The 22,849-nt window shown below is 44.4% G+C and overlaps 1 protein-coding gene across 2 annotated transcripts in view; it reads right to left on the bottom strand.

Moving 5' to 3' along the window:
• Positions 1–22,588, bottom strand: part of PLEKHG1 (pleckstrin homology and RhoGEF domain containing G1) — a 224,808-nt gene extending 202,220 nt beyond the window's left edge. The window contains exon 1 of one of the 2 annotated variants that reach the window (XM_077896712.1): positions 22,356–22,588. The gene's annotated coding sequence lies outside the window, so the exon portion shown is untranslated. Of the gene's footprint in view, positions 1–21,862; positions 21,960–22,355 lie in introns of those variants that run through there. The other variant, XM_077896677.1, reaches the window with a different exon arrangement.
• Positions 22,589–22,849: the final 261 nt, after the last annotated feature.

Raw genomic sequence — 22,849 nt, 5'->3', positions numbered from 1 at the left:
AAAAGAAGTGAAACTGTAAGAATGTGTCCCTGATGCACAGGATCCTTAACAAATGACAGAAGTGGCCTCAGAGAGCTTGCTCACTCATTTCCTACAGAACAACAGCAGAAGAAGATTCTAGTGAAGACCCCATATCTATTGGACACAAAAGGAAGTGTCGTGTCCTCTCTGACAGATGGGCTGAGACAATGCCACTGGCAGGGTCTGCTCCTTAGGAAAAGGTCTGCTCATCTGTTCTTCCATCCCCTAAAAGAGACTTACACATTTTTAGGCATTTGGGAGGCATTAAAACAAATAGTTTTTAATTTCTTATTTCAATTTAATGGGAAAAGTCTCCAGGTTTCTGTAGCGATAAAACAGCATGAGCACATCGTCTATAGAGAGCTCCTAAAAACACACCCACTGGAAATATCTCTCTTTAACAAAACCTGTCTGGAGGGGATAAGAGAAGGGTTCCTGCTGATTCTACAGTCGGGTGAGGAGAGCTGGGGAGGGGGGTGGAGTACCTTGGAGGAATATTTACCAACCTGGCCTTCCTGATGGGGTCTCCCAGGGTCCAGCTCGGGTAGCCAGCTCAAGAAGAGGGGTACACTGGGGAGGATTCTCGACAAAAGTCTGCTGCCCAAGATTGCCTCATAATAAAGTAGGGTAAGCCGGGAAGACAAGGCACAGGTGAGTGCTGTACCAGGCTGCCCTCCAACACTGGAACACAGCCTGATGTCTCCAGTTATTTTAATTTTTGCAAATATCCCAAAAAATCTGTCACCGGGAAGCCTTCTCCTTTGTTACGATAGGTAGCATAACAAACTCTTATTCTTGATCTTTGGGTTAAAATTTCCACTCACCATATGGCAGCTAAGATGGTGCCTCATATGTAAGAAATGTGCAGATGACATTTTTGCTTTTCATCAAGATTTGCTAATTTAACACAAGTCTCCTTCTGCTGCCCCACCGTATGATATCATGCAGCTCTTGGCTTCCTTCCATTTGGTGTGATGTGAAGTGCTGGCTGGCACAACCAAGCAGACCCCAGAGGCTGACAGACTTCCCAGAGGAGGGGACTGTGCTGGGGACAAGTCAGGGAAACAGGGCTCAAATGTGAGTTGGATTCAGCTGTGCCTCCGTCATCTAGAGCTCAGAGTCCAGTGCGCTCACACAGCACTGCTGGATGTGCCCAGCAAGAAGCACAACGCGGTAGGAGAGAACCTGCCACCACCCAGGGAACTGTAAGGTGTTCAAGTGACAGGATGGAAAGAGAAATAGAAAACAAGCATCAGAAAGTAAGGAGGACAGGATGGGGAGCATAAATGATTACAGATGGATATTTCGATAGCATTCCTAATTAGATATTTTCAATAGGCCGATTCTTGGTCCCTATTGTGATTGGTATCACCACCTACCTTCACGGTATTGACCAGCTTTCCAATTGTGCTCTCACATTGTTCTAGATGATCAGTCCAACAAAACCCTGTGTGACTAGGTGGACCCATCCTACGAAGAAGGAAGCTGAGGTTCAGGGCTTGTGGCTCACTTACTATCCCCCAGGGAATCAGCAGCTCTAGCATCCTGCCCATCTGGACCAGAGCCTCCGTGCACCAATGCTAGACACTCACTAGATGCCATCACCCGGACTGGGAGGTAACATCTGAGGACTTCCTATTTGGCAGGCACCGCTCTAGCCGCATGGCAAGTATTCACCCAATTACCCTACAGCAACTCCAGAAGTGTGTTCCTAGTCCATATTACAATGAGAAAACCAAGGCACAGGAACTAAATCTTGGAGATTCGATCTGAGAACGAGAAGCCAGAGGTTTTCTTCTCCTTACGGAGGCAGGATAAATCACACAGATTTATTTACTTCCTCTGACTACCACTTTTAACATAACAGATGAGCTTTGTTTGGGTTAAAGAAAAAGAGCCCACCTTTTCCAATCCATAGTCCTTCTCTGCCCTGTCACCCTGTCTCACTTTTCTTCATTGCACTGATCACATTTGATGTTTACTCATTTGTAACTGTCCTCTGCAGAGAATGCAAACTTCGAGAGGGAAGATCCTCAGTTTTGTTCACCCTTGAACCCACCCGACAAAGGAATGACGCCTGGCACAGAACAGGCACACAGATATTTACTGAGTGAACACACACATACATATACTCATCATTACAGCAGAAGTCTAGACAACTTCAAAAAAAAAAAAAAAAAAAGCCAAGTCAGTCGAAAAGATCTGGCAATTTAAAAGACAAGCAAAACAGAACACACAATTGGCTCTGTTCACCCTCACTTGGATTAAGTGGGTGTGGAGTGCCAGCGGTCACAGAGGGAGGGACAGTGTTTACATAGAGCCCTTCCCCACTTGCACAAATACCGAAGGGGTCTGGAGGGACAAAGGACAGGCTGGGCCGCTGCAGCAAACTCCTGTGGAATCAGGACCTGCCAGGTCTGGCCTGGGTGTGGCCAGCAACGGGCAGAGCAGAGGAGCAACTGAGGCAGGGTGTCTTCCTGCCATGAGAACACAGTCAGGTTGCCCCGTGTCTGGGCTACCTGCCAATGGCCAGACAGGGATTTTGTGGAGTACAGTTTTGGAATTACTTCTCATGACCAAACCGATTCAAGTGATTTTCCTTCCCTCCACATACATAAAAATCTCCTACCAGATTAGAAATTCAGTAAAAATTGTACAAATATGCACCATGAATAAACAGTAACAGAAAACACAAAGTCAAAAAAAAATAAGCAAACATCATAAAACTACGAAGACGATAATGATGATATGATTGTGACCAAATAGAATGTGACATTTATACACAAGATGTAGCAGGATCCGTGTTAGTGTTAATGCTACACATCACGCTCCTTAACTCAAAACACATCTTTTGGGAAAAAGAAATCAACTGATGCCCACACTGTAAGCAGTTCAAGCAGCAAATGGGTTGTCCTCTACAAGTTCTGTCATCCTAGCTAGAACCCAGGGTTGGTTTGCACGATTCGCTCCTGCGAGAAGCAGAGTGGTGCTAGTCAGAGCCTGAGTCTCTGGAGGAGCTGTGGGCAGCAAAAAGTGGGAGGGAGGAAATAAAAAAGACATTTTTTCTTTCAAGTTGGAGGGGAGAAACATCTAGAGGCATGCATTGTATTTTCTTTACCCTAACATCTGTTCCATTAAAGCCTGTCTTGGGTCCTCAAAGTTGCCTGCTCCAAAACTGCCTCCTTTCCCACTTAACCATCTGCTCCCTTACTATGGAGTGTCTCAGTGGGCATTAGGAATAAAGCAGTTAATTTTGAACTAATTCAAATGAACATGTGTCAGAAATATGCCTATATTTACAATCTTCTATTGCCTTCCAAGGGTTTCTGAATTCTGAGGGTCTTCCTTGACCTGGGTGTCAGGTATGAGCCAACACAAGGGTGGAAATAGCTAAACACCCAACTACAAGGATGGATGAAGGGAGAATATGCAAGAATGTGAGGATGTGAGAGCCTTTCTGGGGGCATGGGAGTGGGGGGTGGGGGGCAGAAGTGTATGGAGGTGGGACCTGCTAAAGCAAGCAGGAGTGTGAAGGAACCTGGAGCGTGGAACACAGGTGACCTTTGAACTGTCCTCCCCCCCACCCCGCCGTCTTTAACCACAGGGATCTCTCAATAGGTAGAATTTTGAGAAAAGTCATCACTTGAGTCAAATTGTCTAGAATCTGTCTCCAAAGCAAGTTTACTCTGTGTTTTTTCTTTCCATAGTTTCTTCCCTTTGATTTCTGAATAGCTAGATTTTTCACAAATTTGACATTCCCTCCTCTTGCTCTGCTGCTACTACTCTCTCCCCCAAGTGAAAAGCCTACAGTAACCAGTGGGGGAACCTCTGGCAATGGCTGGGCAGGCGCTGCACCACCCTTTCTTGGGATTTTAATTGCCCTTAGTAATTTAGAGACCACTTTTATTTAGTTTGTCCCACACTCCAAGGGAAATCACTGCTGCTTTTCAAAATGTTTTGTCAGGTCAAAATCTGTCCTGATGACCACTCTCAGCTATGCTTCCTCCCTTCCTCTCTAGACCATGAGAGTGGGCACTCTCCTCCTCAAAACTCTTCCTTTAGCATCTCACAAGAACTCAGTGTGAAATTTCAGGAATGTTGCAAGCCCATCATCAGAGGCAGAATTAAAACATAAAAAATATAAACTTGAAATTAAATAAATTATGAAAAAATATATAACTATATAAATTAAATAAATTATATTAAAATTATATTAAAAACAAAGCTATTAATGCCCCAAACTCATCCTTTCTTAATTATTTTACTGTTACCCATGCCATTGAAGTCACTGACATCTATTTTATCTGTGTGGTAGAAATACTATATTAATGGTGGGCTAGCACACTTTTCTTCCCATGTCTGCATTCAATGATGTCACATCAGTAGCAGGAAAGTAGCCTGCTACTTGCGGATATTTACACCTTGGAAGTTGGAAACACCAGAAATCTGGGCTTGATTTGTTCTCATGTCTAAGAAAGTGCTAAAGAAAACATTAATAACGTGGACTAAAAAAATCTCGAAATATTCATCCAGCTTTCAACTCAGTAGAGGAGACACTCCTGTCATTGATGAGTGAGTGAAACTCTGACACACATCTTCATTGTTTCACTTTTGTCTTATTAATGTGAAAGAAAATAACAATATTCATGTCAAAACTATAATCGCTTATTAACAGGTTGGTTACAAATATAAGAAGTTTGGCAAACATTCACAAAAGCATTCTGTCAAAATCATTTTGCAGTTGTATTATTATTTGCAAATTGCGTCCTATGAGTATTGTGTATGCACACACACACACACACATACAAAGCCCTCCACCCCCACCCCAGAAGGTTGTTAAACATTTACCAGCACACATACCATATTCACTTTCCATCCTCCTGTGTTTGGGTATAGTCCCTCGCCCCTTAAGACCTGTTCCCACACCCCAGGCCATCCACAAAACAATGCTTGCTGATATGCCCATCAATAAGCTGTAATCATTTGTCTGTCAAACGGCCTCAGAGAATAGAAGGAAATCCTTTGCATTTATAAGCCCTGGTGAGCTCTCTGTGCTCCGCCTCATAAGCCCACTCACACCAGTTGGCAGCTTTATTCACCACCTACCATCAGCATCACCGTTCTTAACTTTCTTGGGCAGCTTGGAAAGAGACAGACACCTCTAAACTGGACCAAAACCTTACTGAGTTTTACAGGAAACTTTGTGAAGGAGATTTAGAGTACTGCCATAGGCTTGGCGACATCAACAAATAGCCTTCTTCTGAAAGTCCCCTCCATTTGAGTAGTTTAAAAACTTTTAAAGCACAAGTCTATTTTGCCACGCTGGTAATTAACTAGTTAATTACTTCTCACCAATTTACTTTGAGATCTCACTAGGACATCAAGTTTGATTTTGGAATTCCAATAGAAGACAATCCCATTGACTCAACTGGAAAATAAAAGTGCTGTCTTAGCAAAAACTTTTTAAAAAGGAAGTCTCTTAATTCTTCTGTGGGCCACCGTGCAAACAAGTTGTGATGAAAGTGATTGTTGTTCCTCAAACTCAGCGGAGCATAAATGGATTCTATAATCTTCACCAGAAGCCTGCCACCAAATGAGTGTTGTTTTTTTCTTTTTTTAACTTAACAAACCCTCCAACTCAGGATACCCTGTAACAAAGGATTTCCTGTAATTCTCTGGGGATATGCAATAGAAGAAAATTCACAGAATCTACACTTCTGAAAATATACAATTTAACTCAATTGCACTTCTTCAAATTCCTCACCTTGGCAAAAAAATCTTTGCTATCCTAGTTGTCAGTTTTCTTCCTAATCCTTTCAATAATGTTGAAATCATCCCACCCTCAATGTAGGTCTTAATTCTGCAACTTCAGCATTTACCAAAGGTTTCTTTTCTGTCACAGGAGATTGAGAACATTGAGACTGCAAACATTTCTTTGATTAGTTAATTCATTCTGAACGTGGAGTCCTTCAAGCAAGTGTCTGATTAGTCCAGCTCTTTGACAAAAAAGCAAGTTCATATAAGACATGAAGCTGGTGGAGGCAAGTAGACCATATCGGTTTTCAGGTGTTTCCTGATGTCACCATGAATGGCTGACATCCTATGATGATTAGCAGCTTTAGAAGCTTCCTCTCCAGAAGAAACTGCTTCTGACTGTTAGTAAACAGCCCTTGCCAAAATAAAGTGTTCATTGGAAATGCCCAGTTGTTAATCAAACACTAGAATCTAATATTTATTTTTACTTAAGTGGGGCATCTCGCCAGATATTAAATATGGTTTTTGCTTTTAGAGAAGACAGATACCACAGTTGTCAATCAAATACTTTAGTAGCTACCATGAGCCACAGCTTTGCAAGGCACTTGAGCAGGACAGTTTAGTGACTCTGGCCATTGGTGGTCCTTCCCTCTGGAATGCCACACCTTGCAATGCCACCTTCCTTTTCTCTTAGCAGGTGAGCTGTCCCTCCAAATAGCCACTCTTTTTTCTACAATAATGCAATCCTCAATTTTAACTGGGCATATGGCCGCCCATACTTAAGATGATATCTTTCAGTGCGACAAGATAAAGGGAGTTTGGGTCCCTATAGGCAGACAGCTATTTACTGGCCTTGGACTTACTCAGACCTGTGAATTCTGTGTCCCCTTCCTCCACCCCACTGGCAGTTAAATCCAATCCCAACCCATATACCAAGCATACTATGTGCATGAGGTCTGGAGTCAGTCCACTGGAGACTGACCCCGGCACTGCCATTGATTAGTTAGGTGTCTTGTCCAAAGACACCTAACTATTTTTACAACTGTTTCCTCATCTACAGAATGGGAATGATTGTGTACACAATGTTTGTGAGCATGAGATAGCAAATGTATGCAAAGCCTCTGGACCTCTTCCAGGGCTGGGAAGTGCTCGGTCAATGTTAGCTATCACTTCCACTGCCACCATGGAGTTCATCCAGGGTCTGCTAATTCCTTGGGATAACAGGAAGCAAATGAGAATCAGAAGGTAAAGCTTCATACCCATTACCCTAGCCTTGTACTACTTTACCTTCCTCCCATGCCTACTCCCCAAATGCCCTGCCCCTTCCAGTCTTCTCATTGCCTATTTAGAATTTCCACTCTATTCCTCATTAGCAGACTTCCCCCACTGTAATGCCTCTTCATTCTGATTCTTCTCACAAAAAAACTCTAGCCTATACGAATCTATATCTGTATTTTTTCCTGTTGTGAGAATTGAAGTATATGCATGTTACAAAATTTCCACTGAGATTTGGAAAGGAGGAACGTTGCAATGGCGGGGAAGGAAATCAAGCCGACGCCAGCTCTCAGAGGGGGAAACTGGCCAAGTGAGAGCAAACTGAAAACTCTGTCTGCATGGTACTTTGGGGTTGGTGTGAGGGGAAGGGCTGCAGATGCAGAAAGCAGAAGAGGGCTCACCGGTGAAGCTATCAGAGTTAGACCTAACATTTTGAACCCCTCTGTGAGGTGGAGAGAGACTGAGCTCTGTAAAGGTTGTAGGTTACACAAAGCTTTGTTCACCTCAAATACCAAGTTAATCTGCCTCAGAGCAAGGCATAGTCTTGGAAATAGAGGGAAGCTACTCCCAATCATAAAACTGAAAATGCACGTCCAGCATTAGATGAATGATGGATAGGAAAACAGACCTTGTATCTAAGCTCAGTGAGAGAAGTGATTTTCCAACATGTTATTGACAAGACCAGTTGTGTTCCCAAATTCATTAGGGAGCCCAGGGTGCTTGAAAATAATCTTACTTAGATAGGAATCTATAGTGGAACCTAGTCATTCATTCAAGAGAGCACAAAATCGGATTTTCACACAACTATTTTCCCTTAGTGCTTGCTCCAAAGAAAAGGTACAACTATAAGGATTTCTCTAAATCTCATTATTTGCAGTAAAAGCTCTTCAAAGTAACCCTCGAAAGGGCAGTGTACCACCCAGAAGTAAAGATACAACACTACTTTCCCACTCCACAGCAGACCACAGCAAAAGTAAGAAACCCTAAAGGGTCATCCTGAACAGGAGAGAGAAAGAGAGAGAGACAGACAGACAGACTGGATAGAGGGGCAGGAAGTCCTGGGAAGCAGCACTGCTGAGAGCCAGCTTCCATTCCATATCCTGCAGTCCTCCGTTCAACCTTGGGGGCCTTCCTCTCTCTCCTGGGAACTCTTGCCTTGGAGACTGCCAACAACAATGGCTTGGTGACAGGGAGAGATCTCGGTTGTTCACGAAACAGCTGCTAAAGGTCGAGCACTGAGGAACAAATTGATCTACTATCATTACATGTTCATAACAATCCTATATAGGAGTCGTCATTCTTCCCCACTTTTTGGAAGAAGCAATAGCAGGTGAGTAGTACAGCTCACATTTGAGGACAGTCCATTCAACTCTCAAAGTATGAACCAGGCTGTCTTCATTCCCTGCCCAAGAAGGCAAAGGGAGATGAAGTTTCACATCCTCTGAAGCAAGAGCAGCGGGTTCAAAGAGGCCCATCCCAAGGGAGAACTCACTGAAGACACCGGTGTTAGTTCTACGGGACGTGTGAACATCAGACAGAAGTATGCCTCAGCTGCATGATGAGTCAAGTGGGCTTTCTTTCATTAGCCCAAGATCGCAATCACCATTTATAATATTTTTATGGAGTTGTCTTTCAAAAATAAATTTTGAGAATACAACTTATCCACTCGTTTGGTTAAATACTTGGCACGTGGCAGTAAACTAAACAGGCCAAAAAACCACCCTGCTCCAACAGGGAAATTTGAGTACAGACAGTATAGGAATAGATAGGGTGGAACTACTGCTATTTTTAGTAGGCATATTAATTAATTGGTGGTTATTATGGAAAAGTGTTCTTATCAGTTGGAAATACATATTGAAATATTTGTGAGTAGAACAACAGGATACCTGGGATTTGCTCTTACTACTCCAAAGCATAGGAGGGAGGTTCACGGGGAAACAAATGAAACAAGATTGGCAATTATAATTGTTCAATCTGCAAGATGGGTACACAGGGCTTCATTACATTATTATAGTCTTTTCTCTACTTGTGTTTATTTGGAAATTTCTTAAATTAGAAGAGAGATTCCTCCCTGAGGAGCTTAAAGAGGTAAATAGTAATTTACAGTATGCCAATCAGACAGAAATATGTGCTATGCAGAAAAAGCAAGGAAGGGAGGAGGGAAATACTGAGAAGAGAATGGATAAATGTAATATTTCTAAATGCACTTAGAAAAATATTTAGTGTGTACATATAAATTAATAAGACATGGCTGAGTTGGTAATCTGTATCATGGTAAGGCATTAATATACATGAAGCTGATTAACATGGTAAATTAAAGGACATCTGGTTTTCATGAGAAAAAAGAGAGCAATTTGGGTTTTCTGAAAGATGTCAGTTTTAAAGAAATGCCAAGGAAAATAATGGCTAGCATTTACCTAGCTTTTTCTGGATGCTAGAACTCGGTTTTGCAAGCATGTTAAAGAATGATTGGGTCTGGGGATCCCCGGATGGCTCAGTGGTTTAGTGCCTGCCTTAGGCCCAGGGCGTGATCCTGGAGTCCCGGGATCGAGTCCCACATCAGGCTCCCTGCATGGAGCCTGCTTCTGTCTCTATGTCTCTGCCTCTCGCTCTCTCTGTGTCGCTCATGAATAAATAAATAATATCTTAAAAAAAGAAAAGGAATGATTGGGTCTGATTCTCATCCTAAGCCCAGGAGCTGGTAGTGTTTCAAACCTTGTCTGTGAGGTGCTGTTCCTAAGCTCAGGAGGCCAGAGAGCTTGACAAAGTCATGCCAACTCTAAGTTGGGGAATGAGGTGTGGAACCAGGTAGTCTAGCTCCAGAATCTGAACATTTTAGCTGGCACCGCACTGCCTATTTTGATGGATATGTCACATTTGGAGAACGAAGGTAAGTGAGTGGACTTAGATATCAAGCAGGGACTTGCTATGTTGTGAGTGTCGGTGACATGTGAGATGATGTTTGGTTCTGCGGGAGGAGTAAGATGGTGTGGGGAAGCAACCTGGGTGGGGTCCAGGGCAGATATAGGAGAACAGCTAAGAGCAAAGCTTCCTGTGTTAGGTGGTGTCAGAGGGCAGACTCTGCAGGCAAGAGGCCCAGGGGGACCACCTAGGAAATATCTTTAGAAGCCCAGGGACAGGAGTGCAGGAATGGAAAAAGGTGGAATCACAGGGCAGGTTCTCCACTATTCTACTCCTAGGTACTCACCCACCCACTCACCAGCATCCACACACAACACCTTAGGTAGCTGATCTTGTTCTAGAATGTGGTCTAACAGTATCAGACAACCAGAACTTACCTTACTTAGAGGCAAGAGATGGTAATGGTGATATTGATTTATTCAAAAGAATGTGCAAGCTTCTCTCTGTGCTGGGCACTGTTCTAAAACTTGGAAATACAGTGAAAACAACACAAAGCCTCTCTTCTCATGAAGAACAGACAAGAAACAAATGTATCCTTTGTTAGGAGTTGATAAATGCTATGAATAAAAATGAAGGAGGGCAAGAAGGCTGTGGCTTGCAAGGTGAGGGGGCTCCTATTTTATGCATGATGAGGAAGACTTCTTTGATGAGGGGACACCTGAGCAGGGAGTTGCAAACAGAGAGATAGTACGGCTTTGGTATCCAGGAAGAATTTTCCAGGAAAAAGTCATGAAAATATTCTGAGGCCGGAGCTTGTTTGACATATTTGGGAACTGCGAAGAGGCCAGTTTGCTGAGGCAGAGTGAGCATGTGAGGAAGAGCAGGAGATGGGATCAGAGACAAAGAGGGGAGCAGGAACCAACTGGGGAGGGTCTTGGAAGCTGTTTCACGGATTTGCTTTTGACTCCAAGTGAGTTGGGAAGCCATGAAGTGAGTTGGAATTGGCCAACCAAGGGACAAGATCACTTTGGCTGCTGTGTAGAAAAGAGATAGTAGAGAGCAAGGAGACCAGGTAGGAACCTATTGCACAAATCCAGGGAGAGGGGGCAAGTGAATTGGACCCAGTGGGGACAGTGAAGTCTGTGAGCAGTAGGATTCTGGATGTTCTAGAGGTAGAGCCCACAGAGTTTATCTACTGGACCTGAGATAGGAGAGAGGGAATGTGATCAGAGAAATGGTAGAGGCTCTCCATCTGGAACTTTTATCTCTATCTTAAGTTCTACCATCAACCCTTCCTTTGGGTTAAGCCATTAGAAGGGGCCCCAATGACGATGTATTCACTGGTCAAGTTTGTGTTCTAGATAGATGAATCAATGCTGGCTCAACAATTACTCTAACGGCCTAGGCAAGAGATAAGTGTCTAAAAGGACGGGATGGGAGGCATGAGTGAGTGAATATGGATTGAGAACTGTTTAGGAAGTCACTGCTAACTGGTCAAGGCAGGAGAGAGGAGGAAATGGCTTGCTGTGACGGGTGTATTATGGTGCTATTAACCAAGAATTGGAAAAGGAGGGAAAAAAACAATCCCAGGAAGTTGGAGGTGGGTCTGGAAAGAGAGATTATGAGCCTAATTCTGGGTGGATGACTTTGAATCAATTGTGTAAAAGCCAACAGATAAATCCCAGGAGAAAAGTGGGAGGCTCGGATAGGCCTGCTGCAGTTTTTCCTCTTGATTTCTTTTGAGACACAATAGGGCCTCCCTACTTGAGCCAGAACATTCAAATCAGAATATTCTAAAAGAAATTTCATTTGATTCTTTCCTAGTAGGCCTAGTCAGTTACTAAAACGAGGCTACCAGAAGCCATTCCCTTCTAACATGAAAGGATCCTTCGAAGACCTGTCTTAATAAATTAAATTTGCAAATAACAGAACAATCATTCCACCACTTAAAACAACACTAAACAACATGATTTAGCTATATTGGTTTCTTTTTTCCGGTAAGGATGCTAAATTCTGAATATGAGAATAACAAATACAGACTTCTCAAACTTCTTTTTACATGCCTAAGCTTGAAGCTGGTAAATTAGAATGAAGGTTTTCATCCCAAACCCACACAATAACATTGAGCATCAGACTTCTCGGTCCCACTTTATCATGGAAATGGAGAGCTGGACCAAATTTCAAGTCAATCAATTGGTTAAAGGTCAAGGATGCCTAGTGACTATGCTCTGTACAGGGAATTCAAGGATGAATACGGCAGGATCTCTACGCCCCAGGAGATTCATGACCTACCAATAGGTCTGAGGTGCCCTCCCCATGCATTAGAAAGCGTGTTTATAGAGTTGGCATAGGGGCTAATATCCTGTTTGGAAAGGCAGAGCCATCACTCAACTGCTGGAACATTAGAGAGACTTCTTAACACTACAATTTCTCTGATAGTTGTTTCTGCTCCAGAATAAACACTGCTGAGCTTCCAAGTGCACTAAAAACCAGGGAAAGGCAGGCAACGAACATACATACTTATAGAGCACCACATTTACTGCACACCCATGCAACTTTCAAACCAATAGCTACTAGACTCCTCTTGCAGAAAATCATTTGAACACAAACACTTTGCTAAACAAATCTTCATGAAGTGTGAAGTTGAAGAGCCTCCGAATTTTTCTGGCAAATTTCTCTCCTCTTTTCATTTTCTTCTCTTTCTCCTTTCCTTACGCCTCCTGCTTCTTCAAATATTTAGCAACCTACTCAGAATCTCCTTTTTTCAACTAATTTGTGAAAACAAAGATTTTGGCCCAGATTTCGTAATGCTCATTTTACCCAGTAAAAGAAAAATTATTTTGTTCAAATACTTGCTCTCAAGGAGCTCACAGTTTAGCGAGGGAAGGCAGACCAACTAAATGGTTATCAAAAATACCACATTGTAAGCACTAGAAATGAGGTAATGAGGATGCTGAGGAGCTGGAAGGAGGGGATACTTGGCCGCGAAGGGGTGTGGGGGAGATGAGCTGATCCATCATGGCTTCACAGAGACTGGCAGCCATGTGCTGCTTTGGTTACCCCATCAAGGGGAGCTGAGAAAGAGAGGGTGACGGAACTGACCATGGGGACTGGTAAGCACAGAGGTCAAAACAAGTAACAGTAGCCAGGCTGCTTCCTAACCCCCATAAATTCCTTCTCCTTGAGCTGTACCATCTTGGCTGACATTCCAGTTCTGAATCAACCCGCTTCTCACCGCCTCCTCTGTGAGCATCCTCTGTACCACTGCGATAGTGTTCCAACTGTTCTACTTGTTTCCAGAACTTTCCACTGTAGTCCTTTCTCTGCACAACAGCCAGAGTGATAATTGGGCATTCATCTTGTCACTCCCCTGCTTCTTGCTTTTCAGTGGCTCCGCATTGCACTTTTAAACCATGATGAAGACGTCTGACAATCTAAAGATCTACACAATCCAGGTCCTGCCTACCGGTCCAGCTTTACCTTCCCACTACTGCTGCTTCCCTATCTCGCACATGTAGCCTGTCTTTTTCCCCCTAGAACTCACCAAGCTTATTCCCCTTAGGTTTTCCTTACTCCCCCCCCCCCCCCCCACCTAGAATGTTCTTCCTTCAGATCTTCTCAGGGTCACATATTATTTAAGCCTTGGCTCAACGTAACCAACTCAGATAGGCTCTTCAGACCATCGGGCAAAGAGAGTGCCCCACTCCCATTACATGTTTCCTATCTTCTTTTCTTCAGAGCACTCGTCACACACAGTTTTCCCTTCACTCCAGATTTGGTCTGTTTTGTTCAATGTATTCCCAGAATTTAGGAAATTATCTTTGTTGAATAAACTAATTCTAATCGGAATGTTCATGTATAATGAATCTCATGTCTCCACTACAGTAAAACAAACCCAAAAGAATGTGTTCTTCTTCCTTCTCTCTTACCATTGGCTTTTGCTTCGGTTATTGTCACATTGGTTTATTGTTCCAGCATGTAGTAGCAGGGAAAAAAAAAAAAACTGGAGTGTGACACCCATTGAACATAGTTAAAAGAGCCACTACTTAGCAAGAGCTTATTATTTACTAGGCACTGCACATACATTGCATGTTTAAATCTCATGACATCTTCATTATGTGGTTTTATCCCCATTGCAGAAGGCATTTTTGAGTAACTTCTAAATGACATACACAGAGTGCCTAGTTCCAGGCTATCCCCCCATCCCGACTCTAAGCATTCAAACCTTAGAAGAACAAGTTAATATTTTCCATGCACACCATTTTTCCTATCACTGATGCCACAGAAAGAGTGTTTGAACTAGTACTACAAAAAGGAAGTAAAGAGAATAAGAAAGTATGACATTTGATTGCCGTATCTATTGGGCGTATTGGAGTATCAAATAAGAATCTTCTCATTGGCATACGGCATATAGTTTCTGAATATTTACAGAGTACGTTTATTGCATATATTAGTAATCAAAACCAAGGGGATTTTTAGGATGACTGTTGCTAGCTATTATGTCTTTAGTTCATACAGACATATCTCTTCTTCATTTACATAAGAAGGTAAAAACAAATACCCGTTAACTTCCTATTTGGAAATTTCTTGAACTATGTAGTATTAGATTAGATAGTTTCACATCTTGATATGGTTGACCATAGAGAGAAATAAATATCTTTTTGCTCCTCAGGGGTATTCTGTATTTTGAAAGGCATTGTTTTTGTGGGACTCATGACAAATTAATTTTTAGAGGTTCATGGTATTTGCTTTCATATCAGGGCACCTTCTAAAAAGAAAGAAATAACAAAAAAAAATCAAGAGTGCTTCATAATAATGATAGTTTGTGGAACTCATCCGGATTCTAAGTTCCTAAGAGGTAATGTCTTACTGTGAGAGGGTATACCATGGGCCACAGGATTCCATGTGCCACAAAAACATTATTTGCACATTACTTTCCTTACCATTTTAGCTTCAAGATCAGATATCATTAAATATTGTGATTAAATGGCATTCCTTAGAGCTTAACCCAAACAACTGTTAAAGGAGAGAGGGGAAAATAAGCATTTATCTCATATACACAGTGAAGAATAGTGGAAAAAAGCCAAGACCACCAAGATTTTGCTCCATAACTATATTCCAAAAGCTTCCAAATATTTCCCCAAGTACTTTCCTAGACTAGGCCAATCGCAGGCCGCCCATCCACATGCCCATTTCCCATCGGTCTCCTGCCCACTTCATCACTCTTAGAGCTTCACCCTAATTATTCCTCAGCAAATCTCCAAAAAGTCTGATCTATGATGGAAAGGCATAAGGTAAGAGAACGTTTTTCTTTCAAAAAATTAACTTCTAAGGACTACTTCTGTTATGTTCCTCTGTGTTCCACTAGGTAATCCTATATTCCTTAGTCTGACTCTTAGGCTCCATAATTCATGTGTTTAGTTGATGCACATTTTAAGAACTGTGAGACACCTGAATATTTAGACTGTAAGCTGTTTCAGACCAGCTACCATATCCTCCTTTGGAGCAGCAATAATATTTTAGCACAACACAGATGCTTAAACTAATAACAGGTTTACATGGTTTAAAGGGAACAAACACAGGATCATATATTTATGCTCCAGATTACAGTCTTCCCTCTCTCCCCAGCACATCAGAGAAGCACAGATGTTAGTGTTTGAGGACCATGTGTAATCACACAGCCCCGGGAAGCTGAACTCTGTGATGGCCTCAGTTCAGTGCCCCCACCCCTTCCTCATGGCCTCACGTCTTCCCCCTTCCCCCGCCCTCGCCCCCCGCCCAGCCAGCTTTTTAGTCACAGGTTGGAGCAGCCTTAAATCATCCTAAGGCTGGACTGTGGTTAATGTGCATCCCTGGAATGCCTACAGATGACCTTTCCTTTGCATCTACTTGTTTGCAAAGCCTCATATTTCAGCTAGCATTGCTGTCGATCCTAAAGACCTCCTAAGACATGAGGGCTTCAGTCACAGGAGAAGGTGGAGGGAGGAAGGAGGTGACTCTGGAAGAGAAAAAGATCTGCACTTTGTCTCCTCCTTGGCCAAGCACTGACCACCCTGTCAGGGGGAGCCTGGAAGGGGGAGCATGGAAGGAAACTTTGCAGGGGCTTCTGTGGACCAATGGGAGAGGGTAGGGCCCAAAGGAACAGACCCCAGGAAGGTCTAAGGCATGCTTACTATCAGGAGAATAGCATGCTGCTGCGTGCTAGGGATTTGGGTGACATGATGAAATTCAGACCGAAACAGCATGAAAGCACACTTTATGACAGCTAGAAATAGCCACGTATTGTCAAAGCTCCCATGGAGTCATCCATCCAGACATTGAAGAGTTAAAAGAATTTTGGACAGATGGAGAGAGCTGCAGAGGGAGAGACAATAAGGCTCCACACTGGGTGCAGGAAAAGATCTTGACGAGGATTCAGAGTTTAGAGGGTGGTCAGAAAGCAAAGACTTAAGCAGTATTTTACTCTCTGAACAGGGAGAAGGGTGGGGAAATATGGGAAGAGAACATTCCTTGCAGTGTGAAAACCTGGAGACTTGCCAAAGGAGGAAAGGGGGTTGATTCTAAATGAAGCCCCTTCCACTTCATTATCAGAAAGGACCCACTTGGTCAGAGCAATGATCAGCCCCTTGGGAGACAGAGGAGAGAAGGAGTATTTATGTTAAATTAACTCTAGAAAACATAAGCTCCAGTTAATGCCTTCATTGCCTCTAGAAAGGCATTTATGTGCATTAAAGATTCACACATCCCTGCAGACAGCTGCCAAAAGGAATTATCCAGCTGCAGAAGCCCCTCGACTTCATTCCTACAAGGTATGTGTAGGTCAATTCCACTTAGACAGGATTCTCTAATATGCTTTGCTCGTTTAAATGACCGAAGTGAAAGTTTTAAACTCGTTTGAAAACACATCAGATCACAAATGTCTTATGAGGCTTGCAGTGTCTTAATTTACTATATGCTTAATTTATCTTTGGCAGATCTGAGTTAACTTTTAAGAGCTTTGAAGCAAAAGAGAGAAACTCGGAATATAAAGCACTAGAGCCCAACCTTGTATGCAACCATAGAGTAACACTAATGTATTCAATGGATATTTACTTAGCAACAAACATCAAGAAATTTCATTGATGTTAAGATGTACATTTCCCACACCTTAAGGATGTATCTTATAGGAGAGGGTATCAATTTTATTGACACTTTTTCCTCTTCCTTAGTGGGATCTTAAAAGATGGAGTATTTCACAAGTATCTTTGATTTTAGGAGACAGGAATTCATCACTATCATTCAAGTCACAGGTCATAAATTGCCTTCTCTGAGAGGCTTCCTGGAGCACCGATCTAAGGCAGCCCACCCATCACCCTGATTCTTCCCCTTTAGTCATCCCATCTTCATGGAGACCACATCTCTTGTGTTCACCACTATGCCCAGAACTGGATCAGGCACTATTCTGGACATGGTAAGTTCTGAATAACTGGCTCTGGAATGAAGGAAAGTTGCCATTTATTGAGCAATTACTACATGTGAGACCATGAACTAAATGCTTTACAGAGGCAAATCTCATTTAATCCTAGCAATTTAGAGGTCATTCTGATTTCTGATTATCTACTTTAAAGATGGGATAGCAGATAGCAGCTTAAGTGGAGAAGCCAGGACTAGATACATCTTGACTTCAAAAGCTAGACCTAGAGGCACTGTGCTATTCTGTGTATCACATGCAAAGCCTGGAAACAGTTCTGTGCCTGTCTGAAGATATATGGGAAGATCCCTGAAGCCACAGAGAAAAATAAAACTTCCTCCACCCTTGAAAAGTAATGTTCGTCTACTGAGGATTGCCATATTCCTCTGTCCTTCCAAGTGCTTCATGTGTAAGGTCCTGTGTTAATATAGAAGTGCAGATGTCTACATCTCTGCCTGATAAGATGAGGAGAGGCTCCACGGAAGTGATGGATATTTAAACTTTGTATCGAAGGATTCCACCATCGATGAGCAACAGCATAGCCCACTTAAGGCTCTGGACTGAGAAACATAGAGTATACATGGGAGGTGCTAGAAGAAAAATAGGTTCAAGGGCTTTGGGTGCCATGCTGGGGGGTTTGAACTTCACTTCATATGACTGATACTCTTCATCGATAAACCATTTCAATGTGGGCTTTATTCCAACTCAGCTGAGCTTCTCTCCACCATTCAACATCCAGCTCAAGGAAGAATACTGAAATGTGGCACTGTCATTCCCATGTCAACCGATGGCTATGTCGAACAGAGATTTCCAAGGCTAGTGCAAATAGAAAATAGAGAACAAGTGGAAAAAGAAATGACGAAGGAGACGTGACTCTAAATTCATTTCTATCGAGTCTGCTTACAAAGAGCCTATTACGTTTGTTATTTTTGGGTTTCTGCAAAAATACTGAAGGATACCCCAAACATAGCCTATTTTATTTAGGACAAAGATGGCAAACTATGGCTATAGGTCAAAGCCAGCCTGCAGCCTGTCTTACATGACAGTCAAGGAAAGATGGGTTTTTATGTTTTTAAAGGACTGTAAGCAAACAATACTCCCCCCCCCCACACACACACACAAAGACTATATGTCAGAGGCATACATGTACCAGAAAACACTTGGTATCTCGCTCTTTACGGGGAAAGGTTTACCGTCTAGAACTTCTTATCGTCCTCATCCATCTCTATTCCGACACAGGTCATCTGAGTTAGTGTCTAATGTGACTGGACATGTAGAGAACTAGATCTATTTACCATCTCAAAAATTAAGGCCAATTCAGTGGTATGATAATTTATTGCTTTAGTAATTCCTCTTATGAGAATTCTAAATTTTTAGGCCATTATTAGCCTCACACCCATTTCAACTTTGTCTTTGGTATTTTAAAAAGACATCCTCCTTACACTTAAGGGCTTACTAGCCTTTGGCCAACTGCTGTAACGGTTTTACCTTCTAATGCTGATGGTAAGTGGCTTCTGCAGGCAGCAGCCTGGTTATTAAAGCTTACCAAAACAACTTTCTTAATTAAAGACCCGTGAAAACTCTGACTCTCCTCCCATCGGGTTCGTACATCAAGCGGGTGTAGCTGGAATCTTTTTCAAAACTTAGCCTAGCATGCTTCGAGTTGCCTTTTTCTTTAGGAATGTATGGGATGGGGGGAAGGAAGAAGGTTATGGGTTTTCAGATCTACGAATGTAACATACTTTAGCTTTCCATCAAACAGTAATTCAATATTTACCGAGAGAAGATGTTGAAGCTTGGAAATTTTTACTTGGCTTATATCTCATCAGAAAAACATTTTTCGGTAACCTCATGTATACAGATTGAAAAGATAGCAAAGCATGACTCAAACATGAAAACTATTCTAGATATACAGTCAACTCCTAATCAGTGGGAGAGGAATCATCCAGGCATACTGGAAGCTGTTCTGCAGCATCTGGGTAACCTGTGGCCTAGTTATTTTACAACAAACCTGGGCCCACTCACTAGGAGGATTAGCCTATATTTCCACTATCTTTGTTAAAACATCTGTTGCTTTTCATCAGCATGAGCACTATAAAGCCGAACATGTAGCCATCTCTTAATTACTTGAAAGCTGGCTCTACAGTCATAAGTTCTACTTGGCACAGACACCCATGGCTCTGACTGCCCAAATGGTTTGGGGTCAGCTTTTCGTTTTACTAAGCAGGATTGATGTAGGCTGTGATGAAACATTAGTATTTGAAATGCCTGCTACCTACAAGTACTAGGCTGCTTACAGTCTTTGTCTAGAAAATGTTTCCATCTCTGCTGAACATATGACCATTTTGCTTTAGGACCTGTATTTTTCCCAAGACAAAAAAGACAAGTGATTTTTTTTTCTCTGAAAGAAGGAACCATCACATTTAATAAAAAAAAATATGTCTCTATGCCACCATCATTTCTAGGTAGTGGGGTTTGGGGTAAAGACAACTGAACCTGAATTAAATCACAGTTCTGCCAGGAGAGAACTATGCAACCTCCAGCGAAAACACTCACTCCTGGGACTTGGTTTATCAACAACAATCATCTTTAAAGCATACAGTGTGGCAAACACTTACAATGGATTATCTCATTAATAATCATCAATGCTCAGCATGACTCCACAAGGAAGAGTCATTATTTCCCAAATGTACAGAGGAAGAAATGAGCAAAGGTGAGATAATCCCAAGAGAGTGACCACCTATAATTGTTATATTTTCCTGATTATAGAATAATCTGTGTCTAAATAACTTCCTTAGAGGGGTCAAGGTCTCAGGGCTACAGAGCTACGGAGAGACAAATTTCATTCACAGTCAGTTAATTCCAGAGCACTTCTTCACCACTAGTGCTTTCCCAAATCTTTAAGATGTAGGCCTAGATCATCCGGGATCCATTCTATTTTTAATACTCCATGCATCAAAACATCCCTGCAGGAGGATTAAACGATGATAGTTGTTTGAAAGACCAATCACTAGCAATGAAAGCAGGAGGGAGGAGAAGCCTGCAAAAAAAATGGATTGCAGCCATTAAGAAACAGTATAGATCTAGGAATTGTTTTCAGTTTACTAAGAGCTCAAAAGATTTAGTGCCACTCAAGCATTCCCCATGTGTATGTGTCAGACTCTGAACCATTAAATCTTAATTAAATCACTTAAAAATCATATCCTCAAAGGAGAGCCAAATAGTACTGGTTATTCTTGGTTTCGAAAAATTATGTTGCTGCTTTCTATTGATTTGTTTAAAAGTGATTGTTTAACCTCTTTGCAGTACAGATCGAGTCTCCCATGGAAATATTTAAGCTTCTACCTGGTAATATCATCTATATTAAAGTCACTGAAAGAACTGGTACCCATGGTACAGAGGGAGGTGAGCAGGGAAAACTGATCAAGGAAAGCATGATTTTTAGGTCAGGGATTGGACTTTGAGATAATTGTTTCTCACTCTGTCCCTCATCAGGGAGCTTCAGAGAGCAGATGCGGGACAGAAAGGGATGGTCAGGCAGTGATGGCTGTAGAGGACCTACTGAGGAAGAGGTCAGCGAGATGGGACAACTCTGGGGACATTTCTTTGGGTGGGGTTTGGTGGCTTGACAGGGGCCTCAAATAGGACCAAAAGGAAAGCGAAGAATTAGGAATCCGGACTCAAAGACAGTGAAGGGTCATATGTCAAACCATCACTTTCGTATCTAAGTCTTGAATATTGTGGCTCAAATAAATATCCCTGGGAGGCGAGGGGGAGGGAGCACGAAGCTTTAGAAACTCTCTGGTTCATGCACATCACTTTAGGGGAAGCCAAGGGCAGCAGAGCTGGAGCAGCCTGCTCAGGTCTCAAGTCAGGACAGAGGTTTCTTATTCCCCGACATGAAGGGCTTGGAAAGGTTTCAACAAGCGACTACTCAAAGTCCAAAGCCTATAAATTCTTTAAAAGTAAGCCAACCACAGAAACTGAGAAGCCAGCTGATTTTAACACTTGATAACTATTTTCATAACATTGCACGACCTTTCTAGGCCCGGAGTTCTGTGAGATGACAAATTTGACCTGGAGTCAACATTCTGGAACGCCTCCTGGCTGAAGAACGAAACGCGAGGTAGTCCTGTATCCGCCCGGTCGGAAACCCCCGACCCCGCCGTCCCCGAGCTCCACCTAGCCTTCTGTGATGCCCGGCGTGGGACTCCCACTCAGCGACTTCAAAAATATGTGCGGGAGCCACGGCCGCTGGGGGGTGGTCCACGGGAGCGTGGAGGAGCAAGCAGACCCCAGCAAGCAGACCCCAGCACCCGCGCCGGCCCTCGTGGCTGCAACGCCGCGCACGAAACCGCAACCCCTGGAGTTCCCCGGGTCGGAAGCCTCCGCACGCTCCTGGTTTAGGAACCAGGCTCTCAACGGAGGACACAAAGGAGGCTGGCTGTCGGGCACCCCCCGCACCCCCCGCACCCCCCACCCCGGCCGAGCGGTTCCTACCAGGGCGGGGGTCCCCCGAGCCCGGCGCGGCGCCCCGGCCTCTGACTCCCGCCGCGGTTCGCGGGCCCCGGGAGGCCGGGTAGACCTCGGGGGCCTGTCCCATCGCCGCGTCGCGCGCTCGGACCACCTTGGGGCTGGGCTCTGCGACATCCCGGGGGACGCGGGAAGCCCTTCCCGGGGCCGGCGGGGGGCGGGACCGCGGCGCCGGCAGATGCAGGCTGCGCCCGGGCTGCGGCCGGCACTCGGGGGCCCGGGGACCCGCTCCCGGGCGGCGGCGGGTCGCCCCCTCCAGGCGGCGGCGGGCAGCGGGCCCCGGGTCCCCGCGGCGGGGGCGCGCTCCGGGAAGCACCGTCTGCCCGCACCCCGGGGGGGCCCACGCTCCGCCCGCCGCCACCTGCGGATTAGGGGGCCGGGCCGAGGCTCCCGGGGCTCCCGGCGAGCGGTCCCGTCCCTGGAAGACGACCCCGGGGGTCGGGGCGCAGCCGGCGCTTACCCGGAGACGCGCGGCTCCAGCGCGGGGGCCGCGCTCGCAGGTCGGCGGGGGTGAAGCTGCGCGGCGCGGGCTCGGGCTCCGGCCCGGCTCCGGCCCGGCTCCGGCTCCGGCTCCGACTCCCGCTCGCGCTCCGGCTCCGGCTCCGGCTCCCGCTCCCGCTCCGGCTCCGGCTCCGGCCCCGGCTCCCGCGCTCGCGGAGCGCCCTGCACCGCCGCTCGGGCTCGGACTTCCTCTTCCTCGGCTCGGCCGCGCCCGAACCCGCCCCTCCCAGCGCCGAGATGCGGGCTCCGCCGCCGGGAGCAGCGGATCTTCGGTCCCTCCTCCCCGCGGCCCGGGGCGAGCAAGGTGGGGAGGAGGAGGGGGGCGCCGAGGAGCGAGATCAAGCACTTGGACTTGTCACTGGAGCGTTGCCAAAGAGCGCAGTCAAATTACAACCCCTGGGGAATTTTTTTTTTTTTTTTTAAATCCCAGCTACCGTTTTCGCAGACACATCA

Source organism: Canis aureus, chromosome 1 (genome assembly GCF_053574225.1).
Source record: "Canis aureus isolate CA01 chromosome 1, VMU_Caureus_v.1.0, whole genome shotgun sequence".
Lineage (NCBI taxonomy): Eukaryota > Metazoa > Chordata > Mammalia > Carnivora > Canidae > Canis > Canis aureus.
Note: the sequence above shows the minus strand (reverse complement) of the source record. Positions and strands in the feature narration are given on the sequence as shown.